This window comes from Leptonychotes weddellii, chromosome 4, assembly GCF_054177405.1.
Source record: "Leptonychotes weddellii isolate Sample4059 chromosome 4, ASM5417740v2, whole genome shotgun sequence".
NCBI lineage: Eukaryota > Metazoa > Chordata > Mammalia > Carnivora > Phocidae > Leptonychotes > Leptonychotes weddellii.
In genome coordinates, this window is record NC_138372.1 from 53,856,293 (window position 1) to 53,870,999 (window position 14,707).

Below are 14,707 nucleotides of genomic sequence, written 5' to 3' on the forward strand. Positions count from 1 at the left end.
CAAATGTTAACCAAATGTTAAGTAGTCCTCCCCTAATTCACGGGGACACACATTCTAAGATCCCCAGTGGATGTCTGAAGCCACAGATAGTACCGAGCCCCATATAGACTATATTTTTTCTTATGCATACCTAGGATAAAGTTTAATTTATGAATTAGGCACAGTAAGAGCACAGTAATTAATAAAATAGAACAATGATAACAATATACTGTAATAAAAGTTATGTGAATGTGGTCTCTCTCCCTCTCAAAATATGTTATGGAACTGTGCTCACCCTTCTTCTTGTGATGATGTGAGGTGATAGAATGCCTACATGAGGAGACGAGGTGAGGTGAATGACATAGGCATGGTGACGTAGCGTTTGGCTACTAGTGACCTTCTGATAGTCTGTAAGGAGGAGAATCATGTACCTCTGGACTGCGGCTGATGGGGGAGTAACTGAAACCATGTAAAGCAAAACTGCGGGGTAAGGGGGTTGCTGTACATCTTTGATGTGGTGTTATTCTGGATCCAGTACTTGGCCATTTGTTTCCTAAATGAGTTTAACTTTCTCTTTAACAGCTCTCATGCCTTAGTCTCCCAGTTTCCATCGGTCCCACATGTCTCTGACAAAGTTATCTCTCCTCTGCCACTTTGATCATGTCATCTCATTCCTCAAAACCCTCCCCAGACACACAAAATCGGACCAAGTTACAGACTGCAAGCGTCAAGTTTTTTTTATCAGTGCTGGCTAATTTTTTTTTTTTTGGTCTCATTTATCTCTTTTCATTGTTTTAGATATCTTTTTTCTTTAAGTAAAAATTAAATTCTCCCCCTTCCATCTTTTAGTCCATATTTTGAAAAATACTATTCCAACTCTGGGATGACTTTTCTTCCTATTATAGCCATTCTTAATTTAAAAAAAAAAAGCTTAAAAGATCAGCTCTGAGATTTTTCTCTTTCATAATGTCTTCTCTGACCCTCCTCTAAGAAAAAAGAAAAGAGAGAGAGAGGAAAAAAAAAAAGTAACACAAAGTCTCCCTATAGATAGTAAGCAAATCTCTCAAATGGTTCACTCACCTGAGATTAGAGTGATCTCATATCTTAATTTTCTTTTTTTCCTAATATAAGGCTGCATGATTAAATTTTATAGGTCTTATGTCACTTTCCCATCCAATACTCTTCAAAGACTTTCTGCTGCCCATCAAATTAGGCTGGCATTTAAAGCCTCTGATGATCTATTCCTAATTTACTCTATCCTGCACCTACCATACCACATCCTGGCAAACTTTTCTTTTCCCCAGGCTAAGCTTTCTTTCCTCTGTTCCTTTGCTCTTAATACATCCTTTTGCGTAGAATGCTTCCCTTTACCCCATGTCTGCATGTCCAAATCCTGCCAGTAAATGCCAACTCTTCCACTTGGCTTCCCTTAACTAGTACTAGTCCAAATCCCTACTGGAGCACTCATTGTGATTTCTTTGCACAATGTAACACATTCTGCACTGTATATGAATTACCTACCATGTGTCTTTCCCTACATGCTCCCATGCCTAGAATATCCTTACTCTCTTCCACATTAGTAATCTCTTCATTCTTTAGATATCAGCTCAATCCCCACCCTCAGACTCCTTTGAAGAACAGGTCAAATATTATTATTTATATGATTATTGTCATTCATAACACTGTGTACTTGTCCATGGCACTTGTCACAGTTGCAATTTACTTTCAGTTGTATAATTACTTCATTAATGTCGGCCTCTCTGGGGCGCCTGGGTGGCTCAGTTGTTAAGCGTCTGCCTTCAGCTCAGGTCATGATCCCAGGGTCCTGGGATCAAGCCCCGCATCAGGCTCCCTGCTCGGCAGGAAGACTGCTTCTCCCTCTACCACTCCCCTTGCTTGTGTTCCCTCTCTTGCTGTGTCTCTCTCTGTCAAATAAATAAATAAAATCTTTAAAGAAAAATGTCTGCCTCTCTTTCTAGAACTATTAGTGCCATAAAAGCAAGTCATCAACCAGTCTTTTGCTCCATCAATGTACATATTCCTAACTAGGCACAGTATTTGGATTGTAGCAGGTACTTAATTGATATTAGTTGAATAAATGAATGAATGACACTTATCTTCTATTTCAGGCTGGGGATGATGTTTCCTAGAAGAGATGACATATTAAAATGATTTGTCAGTTGACTGATGCCAGTGGTATTTCTGAGTTGGACAGTGTTTGTTGACTAGTCCAACCACAGGTATTGGAGTTGGAAGGCTTCATTTCCTCCAAATACTATTTGTGCGTCTATGGGCAAAGGGCCTGGGCCAAGGTGAAGCAAGCAAGGCACCCAAACCTAGGGTACAAAATTTAAGTAGGTTTTTACTCATGGCTCAGAGAGTGTATACCACCCTAAATTTTGCATCCTAAGTACCTTGCTTTCTTCACCCCAGCCTCTAAGCCTTGATGGCAATTTCCTTAACCTCTGTCAGCCTGGTTTTCACAATTATAAAGTGAGGATTAAAAAATTTGCATCCACAGTTTAAGGTTGTTTTAGATATTATATGAGACAATATATGATATGCACCTGGTGTATAAGACTATTCAATAGGTACTAGCTTTATTACCCATGGTCACTCAGCCTAGGGTAGAATCTTGAGGTGATAGAGTAGGTTTGGATGGCATGACAAAGCAGGGAACATTTTGAAGTTATCTGGAGAAAGAAACCAGAAAGCACTCCAGACAGTTGGAAGAAATATAGACACATCAGGTATAAGGGAAAGAGGGGTAGAAAATGCCAGACACCAACTCATTTTCTTACTTCACAATGTGCCTAGGCTTGGACAATTTAATAAAATAAAAACAAGTATTGGGGTTTTTGTTTTTGGCTTAATAATAGTTGTATAATTTTTCAAAAACTTATTCCATATCATTGACAAATAAATTTTTTTGAGTCTGACAGGTATCTGAACATGAAGCAAACCTATTTTGTCTTTCTCATGGATGATGAACTTTCCACTCAGGGCTTGTTTTCTTTATGATAATAAAAAAAAAAAAAGAAAAAAACCTGCTGCTTTGTTTTCAATGAATGGGTGTTCATCCAACATTACCTATTTATAATATCATATGTAAAAGTCCTTAGTGTATAAAAAACATAATTGTCTATTGCCGTTCTCAAAAAAGGACAGCTGTTCCAAGTCTTTGGCTAAATTAACAAAAATATCATAAAAAATGTTTGCCGATCTATCATGTCACAAAGCTTTTTTTTCCCTCCCAAATCATACATTATCCTAACGTATACTTTTTAAAATAAGACAGATCACTTCTAAATGATTGTCTTTAAGATTTGCATAATTAGCTAAACTAAATTAACATCCTGAACTTGGTCATGATTGCCAAATTTGAAGGTCTTACTTCCATTTTTGTTGAAGAAGCTTGAATTAATTTATTCTCTTATAAAGCTTGAATGCATAATCAGTTTCTAATTTGAATAAGCAAACTGGCCCAGAAAATTTTGCAAATTACTCTAATAAGTTCTCTTGGTATTTCCCACAGAAGGCTGAACAAATGTTGATAGAGGGACACACTGTTTGCTTATGTCTAATCTTCCCATCTGACTTATATAAATGTCACAAATGAATCTCGGACACATGTCCAATGTCAAATATCCAGAAGATGGCCCTGGGAAGAGGCAATCTACATTTAGGATTGATTAGAGAAGATGGGTTTTTAGCTTGAAAGAAACTGATTGTTGGGATGCAGGGGATGAAGAAAGCATAAAAGTATGAGGGAAGCTTTTTAAAAAAGGTGTGTATTCAGAAATACTTTAAATGAAGATACTGTTGAGAAAATAGAGCCAATGTCATTTTCTTCCTGAAGGCCATGTGCTAGTCATTGTTATAAAGGCTTTGCATAACTTTTCTTATTTAATCTTCATAGGACCCTTAGCCGGTGAGGAAATGGGATTCGAACCCTGGTCTGTCTTCATTTCTGGGTTTATGATTTTAAGCATCAAGTTGTACATGGGTTTGGCTACATTAACCTATTAACCTGCATCCTTTTAAAACTAGGTGTTATAGAATAGTTAGCATTACTGGAGCAGTAGATAATTGCATATAAAACCTTTAAATAAAATCTACTTACGATAAAATCGATGATGTAATCTGTTTTCCGGGGTCGGGGGGAGATACTCAGCAGCATTATCCTGAAACCCATAATTGTTCCTTAAGTAAGAATGGCCTAAGTTTGTTAGGGATGCCTTTTATCCTTCTTTCAGGATATGACAACTCTTTTAAGATCAAGTAAAGATTTAATAGCTGGTATTTGGGAAATTCAACAGACCTTTTTTAGAAGAAGAGCCCTTTCATGATGTGTGCCAGTTAGAGAGCAATGGAGATGCAAAGAGGAAAATCAAGCTCTAATAGGTGCTCTCAAGGTAATTCCCTTTTGTAGTGCAAAGCAGGCCTTAGAAAGCAGGGCCCTGCCCAGCGGGATGGCCCCCTACCTGCCTGGTGACTGGAGCTGCAGGCCAATCATAGAAGAAGATACTTCAAATGATTTTACCGTGGGAGGGTAGCCAGAGGCTTTTGTATTAAAAACTAGAGATTACACTAGAAGTGCAGTTAGAGGAGACATCCAGCCATGATGAAAACAATAACCCCAATGACTTTTTTGTAAGAGAATATAAGGAGAACGTTTATTTTCATCTTTTGGGAACAGCTTATTTAAAAACAGTCAGTCAATCACCTAACCGATAAGCAAGTTTTGGTACCAAATTTCATTTAGGATTGTGATTCATTCACGATAACAAAATTGAGAAGACTTACAAATGTGTGTGTTTCTGTGTGTGTGTGTGTGCGCGCACATATGGGTGTATGCATTTGTAGCCACGTTAGAAAATATGTAAGCGTACGAGGAAGTTAGAGGGGAGGCCATGGCAAGAAAATGAGATGAAGCTCGGGGTATGTATGCTGTAAGGACTTGTGTTCATTTATTCTCCTATTGGATCACTCATTTATTCAACAAATATTCATTGAGTGCCTCTTATGTACTTGACACTCCTCTAGACACTAGGGTGCTTGCAGTGAACAAAAAAGATAAAAATTCCTGTCCTCACGCAAATTATAGTGCAGGTCAGATGGGGCTGAGGGGGATGGATAAACATCAAACCTCAGTGAATTGCACACATTGTTTGCAAAAAGGTGACAAAAGTTGTGGAACGAAATCAGGCAGTGAAAAGGAGATTGGGGGATGCTGGGAGAGAGGCTTAACATTTTAAATAGGGCAGTGTGTTAGTCTTTAAGGAGATTTACTGCAGTCTTGTTTCTCTCCTTCCAGGTATCCGATAGGACTGCACTACCCGACCTTGTTGAATTTTGGCATGGTCGTGTGACTCCCTATGTCTAGTGGAATGTGAAGAGAAATCATGTGTGCCACGTTTGAACAGAAATCTTAAAGAAAAGCCTGTGGTTCTCCAAGTTTCCTTTCCCTCCCTGGGGCAATCACTGACTAGATGATAGAGGTTATGGAGTCCTGTGGTAAGGACACAGGAAGCAGTGCCCTCTGCTGATGCTGATGATCATGCAATGTGATCAAGGAACAGACTTGATGGCCATTTGTTACGCACTATTACTGCCCATCCTGAGAAGTACAGAGGGTCAGAGTTAATTTTCAGTAGGTGCTAAAACCAGGCTGCCATTTTATTATTTTTTTTCAGGGACTGGCAGACAATGTTAAACAATGGGATCCTGTATAGCAGCAGTCAGTAAATGACAGGCCAAATCTCATCCACCACCTGTTTTGTATGGTCTGTGACTTAAGAAATAATTTTTACATTTTTAAGTGATTACAAAAGATCAAAAGATAAACCCTATTTTGTGACTCATGAAGATCACATAGAATTCAAATTTTAGCGCCTATAAATCAAATTTTATTGGAACACAGTCACAAGCATTCATAATGTATCGTTTATAGTTGCTTTTCTGCTACAACAGCAGAGCTGAGTATTTGTTTTTTGTTTTTTTTTAAGATTTTTTATTTATTTATTTATTTATTTGAGACAGAGAGAATGAGAGAGAGAGAGCACATGAGAGGGGGGAGGGTCAGAGGGAGAAGCAGACTCCCTGCCGAGCAGGGAGCCCGATGCGGGACTCGATCCAGGGACTCCAGGATCATGACCTGAGCGGAAAGCAGTTGCTTAACCAACTGAGCCACCCAGGCGCCCAGAGCTGAGTATTTGTGATAGAGTTGAATAGTTGAGTTGAGACTGCAAAGCCTAAAATATAATTGGGCCCTTTACAGATAAACTTTGCTGAACCCTATTTTACAGTGGTCACATGGCTCATTTCGTTGCTCAGAAAATGTCCACTAACTCTTCCTGGGCATGAGACCTCTAGCGTACAAATAAATCTCTTTCCAAAGATCCTCTCAACAGAAGAAGCTGGGAATGTAGTGAACAAGTTCACTGGGAGACGTTCTTACCCCCATTTCTTATTGTGGCATATTGAAAGTAAATTTGTGATTCATTAAAAGCAATTCTCCATTGGGACAAAATGATGCAACTACATATTTTGTATGTACAGGGCTCTGTGCTAGACTCGTGCTTTAATTCTCAAGGAATCTGTAATCTAATTAGAGAGAAAAGGTCCCAAAGAATACTAAAAATAAATAGATGGAGCTCATGCTAGATGAACAGTACAGCCAGGAATCGAAGGGAGAACTGATCTCTCAGAAGTAGGGCATATCTTAGAAGTGGGGCATGTCTTCAGGAGAAAGTCAGAGTTAGACTCATCTCTTTCCTGGGCAACTGCTTTTGCTTTTAAACCCTAGTTGGGTTTCAAGACATCTGCAACGGCTCCATGTAGTCAATAAAAGTGGATTATAGTCCAGTTTTCCTCTTCTGTCAATAGCTTGCTTATTTAATCCCTTCACTAGGGAAACAAAACAAAACAAAAGAGAATCTCAGGTCAAAGTTGACCCAATACTGTATCATCAAGTCAAGGTTATAAAACTACTACATACTATTACTAGGCGACACATGTCTTTGATTTTGTTTAAGTATGTCTCACAGTGATTATGGGATATGGCAAATCCGTTGGATTGAGAAAGAGTGCGATGATTTTTGTCATCACTAGCAACATGGTAAATTTAAAAGGGAAAGCAAAATGAACTAATAACTAAATAGCATGAACCAAAGGAAATGGTTAAGGAAAAGAATAGGAAAAGCAGTGAATAATATCTAATCAAATTATAGCTTCATCCACATTAGTGCCGTCCCCATTTTGACTTAACTTTGCCAAATTAACTAAACCGGTACTTTTTAAAAATCTGTCAGAAATGAAAAATGAAAGATTGAGTTTTTCATTACAAAGTACCATATCCTCCCAAGGATACAACTATGTTGCAGAATCAAATTCATACAAAAACCTAGACGTATATAAATTAAAGAGCTTTCTCCACAGTAGAGCACAGAAAATGAAGAGCACCTGTGAGCCAATTCGTCTGGGAAAATATGCTTTCAGTAATTAAATAAAAACATGCTGCCTCAATCTTATGTATATTGTTGACTAGACAGAGCAATTCACACTGTGAACTGCAGGATCTTGGTGTTGAGGGAAGTCTACTCAGTGGAGTGTAATATAATAACAAACTGAAACCTTGTCTCTAATGGTTGAAACACGACCAAAGGCAGATCTGCAGGAGAAAATGAAGCTTGGCTATTCACTCCCTCTTATGAAAATCCAGGTCAGTTATCTTCAAAAGACAATTAGGGATTCAAGACAGAGAGTTACTTCAGATCCTTCCTTCACTGGGAAAGGACCATTTGGGAAATGTTTGGATTCCTTAGAATTTGCACCATTTATTTCATTAAAGATTTCCAAATTCCTGTGTTTCCTGCAATGTTACTGAAATTATAGTACACATAATGGAAAAAAAAATGAAAAATTAGGGTTTCAATGAGAACAATAGCTATCAAAACAATAAAGTACTTACTGAATTTTATTCTGTGCCAGCTACCGCAATAGATGCTGAAGACACAGCAGTGAATAGGACAGTCACTACCCTCATGGAGCTTGTAGTTCTTGAGTGGCTACTAGCAGAATCCCTAAGTTATCTACTTCATCATTTCAGGAGCAAAAAGGCATACAACCTGCTGACAACTGGTCCCTTGTCCTCTGGTCACTACTGAGGTGGTTATGATCAGGGCACTGTACCTACCCCTAGGCTTCTGAAACTCAGTCGACAACAATGTGCACCCATGCTGATTTGGAAACAATGAGTGATAATCTTTTTGAAGACAATGATGATACTAGGGTTATTTAAAATTTGCATATTCATGAACTCGTTAAGTTCAACTTTGTAGATCTTTGGCACTCAGCACTCATTTCCATCCTAGTTTCTTCAGGGCTAGCTTTCTTACTGGGGTGGGTACTGGGGAGAAAAAGCTGCATCAGTAATAAATAAACTGAAGTCATATAATAAAAAGTATGTACTTAATGGAAACACATTGGAGGGCTCTGATCAGATTAATGGCATGATTACAGCTGTAAATAAGGTAGATTAAATTAGCAGTGTATATAAAGAAGGGATTGGAGTAGAAAAAGGGGAATATTAGTTGGGAAATTTTTATCTGAGTTCATGTGACAAATAATCAGTCCTTGAGTAAGAGGGTATATATAAAAGTTATTAAGAAAAATGGATTATCGGGAGCCTGGGTGGCTCAGCTGGTTAAGCGACTGCCTCAGGCTCAGGTCATGATCCCGGAGTCCTGGGATCGAGTCCCACATCGGGCTCTCGGCTCAGCGGGGAGCCTGCTTCTCCCTCTGACCCTGCCCCTCTCATGCTGTCTCTCTCTCTCTCTCAAATAAATAAATAAATAAAATCTTTAAAAAAAAAGAAAAATGGATTATCATGACCAACTTTTACCAAATTAATATTAGGGATGAGCATTTTATGTGTTGTCTAATGATGAATAGTAGAATCTTTGGAGATTGACATGTTCTATTCCTAACTTCTGTACTTCCTAGTTGTGTGACCACTTCACCTCTCTGAATCTCAGCCTTGTCATGTTTAAAATGGTGACAATAATATGCAGGTAATGGGAGCAGTGAGCAGAAATATGATGATTTCTGTGAAAGAGTTAATGGTGGCTGGTACACCTTATGTAGGCACTCAGTTGATAGCCCTCAGTTAAGGAAGGAGTAGCAGTAGTTATAGTAGTAGTAGTATTACAAAATGCTATGTCCTTATGTATCTTCAATAATCAGGACTTGAAGTATATGTCTATTATTTTCAACTCATTTATTCAATAGATATTTATTGACCACTTACTTCCTGGCCTTCATTGCTCTGGGCCCCAAAGACACATTTACTTAACAAAACACCCCTTGGAGTGCACTTGGAGCTGCCCTCTTGGAGCTTACATTCTATGAGAGTCGATAGATTACAAAGTGTGAACATAACACACAGTTAAATCATAAGCAGAATGTGGCATGTACTATGAAAAAATAGAGCACGGTAAGGGAGACGGAGAGTCTGGAAAGTACAGCCAGCAGACAGGTCTGGTCAGTGTTGATCTCAGTGAGAGGGTAATAATTGAAGAAGGATTTGAAAGGAAAGGGAAAGAGAATCATGTGCTATCTTGGGAAGAATGCCACGAGCAAAGGGAATCATATAAAGCCCTGAGTGGGAGTGTGTCTGGTGTGCAGCAAGGACAGCAAAGAGGCCAGTGTACAGGGAGTGGAGTGAGCAAGGGAGAAGGGCTGGGAAGTGAGTTACAGAGAGGACAGCACAGGTGGAACCCATAGGAGTCCACAGACCACACTTAAGCAACTCTCGTTCTAGCTTAATAAGGCTGGGGGACTGGAGAGTCCAAAAATCCAGTTCTGTGGTGGGGTAGAGACACATACAGTCTCTCGCACAGGATTGGCCACCCTGGGTACAAATTGCGGTTTGCCCTTGAGCCAAATCTGAAACAAATCTGGAAAGCTTTTTCTTGTAACTTTAATGGCATTTTGTTTTACATGTCATGGCCGGAAGATTGATTCCCTATCCATTGCCAACATTTAAGTAGTAATGCTAAAATCATGTATTCATAAAATACACCTTATAAAATTAACAAATGAAAGGAAAATAAGATAAAATTGGCATGGGCCTTCTCAGAAGTCATGCTCTGTGGCACGAAGCTTGAGGCTGGATTATTTCATTAGATTAATCAGTAAGTTAAATTTAGAACTGGAATGACGTGAATGAATTCTGAGGCTGTGTTGGTGTTCAAGGTGTGAGAGAAGCGCATCTGAGGTCTGTTAGTTTGCTAATGTAGGTGTCATGGTGCAAAAATGGAAAACAAGGTAATAAATGAATGCCCAGAGAATGATATAATCTGTATCGTTCTTGTTATCTATCATTTGTGCTTGTATTTCAGAGTCAAATTTCAAAAACGCTTCAGTAACAGTTTGCTAAAGGACTCCTTCATTTTTCACTGTTGCATTTTAGAAAGTCAGAGGTTTTAATATGAGAGGAAATTTTAACTAGTGAACTAATTATTTTGATAGAATTTTTCTCATTTGCATTTTTGACAATTATTTATGACTACTATAGATAATTAGAGGTTATATGTTTTTCAGAATACTGTAAACCACATTATAAACATTAGCTGAACCATTAATTTCAATAGAGTATGAAACACTTCATACTTTTGACCTTTTATAAAATATTCTCCTGTTTAAAAAAATTGTCAAAATTATAGCTATCTTTCCAACTGATATTTGGTATTGTAAACAAGCTCTTGACTTCAAATAGCGCATTTAAATCTAAGTATTTGGTGGTAGCCATTTTTAATTGTCCTCATAAATAAAAATTCATTGGCTTTGTATATTTTAAATGGAGTAATAGAGCATATTGTAAATAATAAATTGTTATTACCTCCTAGGGAGAATCCTGTGCTTTTCAGCATGTTTAATTATCTTTCCTCTTCATATATCTAAAGGTGAAAAACTTCGGTTTTGGTGCCACAGACAAGAAAACAAAATAGCTTCTACATATACAAATATAATATTAACAGACAACATTAAAATGACCCAGCAGTGTCATCTGCCTTCTCCTTATGATCCAATTGAATGAATTGGGTGACAGAAGTTGTATGTATATTTTCGATGATTATTGGGATGTTTCACTGACCATTCCCATCTCATAACAGTAGCTGAGACAGTGGAGTTTTGCCTATGTCTAACACTGACTGCCGATGAATTCACAGATGAGTCTTTCACATCCGATGACTCCATCAATATTAAAAGTCCAACTACCAAAATTGAGCAAATACATTTCCTAAGACCTTATCAACCTTGGTATGGAGCAGATGAGCAAAGAGCTTGGCTGAATTGATGAAAAGTATCCTAAGTCATTCACAACTAATGATGGAGCTTGTAAAGTGCAGCATCTCTGGAGAAAGGAACTGATGTGCCTTCTATGCATCGTATTTTTATCTGCATTTCAATACTGCTTGAATATGTACTTCATTATAGGGCACAACTAAAATAGAAGGGCACCTGCTAAGTCAGAGCCATAAAACAGATCTACAGTCTGCTGGCATGTGAAATTTCTCTAATTTATATTTTTTATGAAACTACCCTCACATTATGTGGTTGGAAGCATAAATAATAAAGCATGTTACTTAAGCAATTTTACATTTACTGTATTAGTAAGTAAATGCAATGGCCACCCTTATTCTCAAACAATAAAAACTACCCAGCCTTTTCATGAAAGATGATTGCAATTTCCATTGGCCTGTATATGCAATAAAAAACCATAACTCATCAAAATTTTAGCTATTTTCTCTTAAGATAGAAGAGCATTTTGCTTGAACATTGAACGTGATATTAAATATTCATGAAACTGAAAAGAGTTTAAGTACTAAGTAAAACTCAAATTCTTTTCAACTAGACTGAAATTCTTTTTGAACCAGGTAAAAACTGCCACTAACCTGAAGAGGTGTTCAAAAACACTGTAAAGAGATTGTACAATATGTCCAAAGTGCTAGAGTTATTTGGAATTGATTTTTCTAAAAGGCCTGTTCCTCCTCTGAAATTGATTCATGATAACAGCCTCCATTTGGGTCAAACAGTATTTAACCGCCTGTAAATTTTAATTAAATGATTTGTCACTTTGAGCACATAGTTTGTCATCTTGCAACTAAACGATGTGTCTTTATCAGAAAATGACTCAGGGAAAAGGCATTCATCTAATTTGTCACTTGGACACCCATTAAGATAATTTGGTTGTTGCATAGGGATAAAGTTGAAGATTTGTAAAATAGAGTACACCACTTTTAGTAAGCAGGATCACATTGTAAACTATTAAAAAAACATAATTTGCTCTGTAATTAAATTCTAATAAGTACTTTACTTCTGGTCATTTTTCATTAGCAGATGTTGAACTTTCTGAGGAGAGAAAATCCTCTAGTTGAATTTAGTATCTACAGGAAAATAAGGGGCTTCAGATGAAAAGTAATAAGCTGAATTAAAACGATCTGGGGGGAAAATACCCTTTCAGCAGAAGCACTTACATCACGGTGGACCCAGCTGAGACCTTGTCTGCAGCCTGGTTAATATGATCAGAGATAGCCTGGGACAGAGTGAAAGGGACAACTGATGAATTATTGAGGAAATAGCAGAGATCATAAAACCCTTCCCTAAAGAAAGGTATATCTGGAAGAAAGGAAGGTATTAAATGTATTAATTTTAGTGTCCAAAAGTTATTAAAAAGTTAGTGTGTGTGTGTGTGTGTGTGTGTGTGTTTGAGTGCTCAAGTCAAGCAGTATCTTACGGTGTGCTTGGTCCTTTTTCTACACTGATACAGTGGTGACATTGCCCAGGAAGAAACACATTTGTTAACCAAAACTACAAAATATGTTCAAATGTAAATTTCTTTTGAAACTGAAAAGTAAAATCTTTTTAGTCCTATTACCCTCAGATTGTCCTGAAGGGCTTAGTAATATCACAAGCTTGTGTGCAATTAAAGGAATTGAATCTTACCTGTGAAGTCTTTTTCTGATGAAGAATCAAACTAACTCCAACTAAGTCCCTGGAAGTCAAGGACCAAGCATGAGATGTCACCATTCCCCATCAGGGTCTATATAATACTCACAGTGCACCAAAATCATCTGGGAACTTTTAAAAAATTCTGTTGCCTAGACCCTATTCCATATATGCAGGTTCAATTGTTCTAGAGAAGGGCCCAAGCATCGGTATTTTTACATTCCAATTTGCAGCCAGAGTTAAGAAGCACTGGGCTGATGTAGGCAGTGTTTAAATAATGTGCAATGAATGGGGAAGGTCTGTTTCTGTTAGTAGTAGTTAATAGGTCTGTTTCTGTTATCAATCCCATAGTCATTCAGATTTAAAATTTAGCACTGTCTTGAATTTCTATCCCTTCCTAACGTCCTGTCTTTTAACCTTCCCTCATCTCACCACTACCAACCTACCTGTTTATTCTTCTCTGATTTCCTTTTTCTTTCTCCTCATTTTGTTGCATATATCCAGGCACATTTACTAACTGCCACTGAAAAACTTTCCCAGCTAATGCTGTTTTCTGCCTCTCACAGGTCTTTTCATTCCATTGATAAATGCTAGAAAAATCATGAGAAAGCACAATTCTCACCAAGTAATGCCTCCACTCAGTAACTTCCCATGGCTCTGAGAACTGAAACCATCTATCCCTACACAGTTTACTTGTTATACTAATATGACATTACCATTCAATTGTCTTTATTATCAAAGTAGATTCTTGACCAATAAATAAATGAAATTTATTGTTCATTACAGAGATTTTCTGAGAGACCCATCCACTCTTCAATAAAAAGCATCAACAGTTTATACCCTAAGGCTTCTTAAAAAATTTTTTTGAAAGATTTTATTTATTTATTTGAGAGAGAGAGAGCACGAGCAGGGGGAGGGGGCAGAGGGAGAAGCAGACTCCCCGCTGAGGTGGGGAGCCCAATGCAGGGCTCAGTCCTGGGACTCTGGGAGCATGACCTGAACTGAAGGCAGATGCTTAACCGCCTGAGCCACCCAGGCACCCCTACCCTAAGATTTTTTAAACTTCTCACCTCAAAATCCTCAAAATCTTCTCCCTGCTATATCTGCCAATTCTAAGTAAACTACTGTATTGTTACCCTTACCTAATCCTAACCAAGTTACATACCAAAAGACTTACTTAAACCAAACATCAAGTTCTTAATAAAATCTAACCTTGTCTTCACCCTCTGAGACACTACCAAATTTCTTGAGGAAGTCTTCTTAGTTACCTACATGAACAACAGACTCAGCACTGTCTTTTAACATGTTGTGTTAGTGACGTTTGAGAAGCCAGTATTCTACGTTTCTGCAATCCCAACAGAACAATGTCCCCGCATTCTCTCACCCTGACATTCCAGATCTTGCAGAAGCTGACCTCCAGCTATCTTTCTTACCTTATCCTTACTGTTCTATTTTATCTACCCTATGTTCCAGACCATCTGAGCAAACTTTACTCTTTGTAGAATCATAAACTTTCTTACTACATGCTTGTTCCCCCATACTGAAATCCCCCTTCAGTTTGGTTTTCACTAGAACTAATATTTATGGGAAACTTATAATACAATTAAACAACTGGGATTAGATGACCTCCAAGGTCCCTTTGACTCTTTTTACTTTAGTTCTATCATGAAACCTCTACTAGCAGTGATATAAGGAGTGAGAGATGGAAAAAGTA

At 37.9% G+C, this 14,707-nt stretch overlaps 1 protein-coding gene across 1 annotated transcript in view; it reads right to left on the bottom strand.

The window, feature by feature from the left end:
- The window catches only part of NEGR1 (neuronal growth regulator 1), a 797,662-nt gene that overhangs the window by 47,667 nt on the left and 735,288 nt on the right, over positions 1–14,707 (bottom strand). The window lies entirely within an intron of this gene.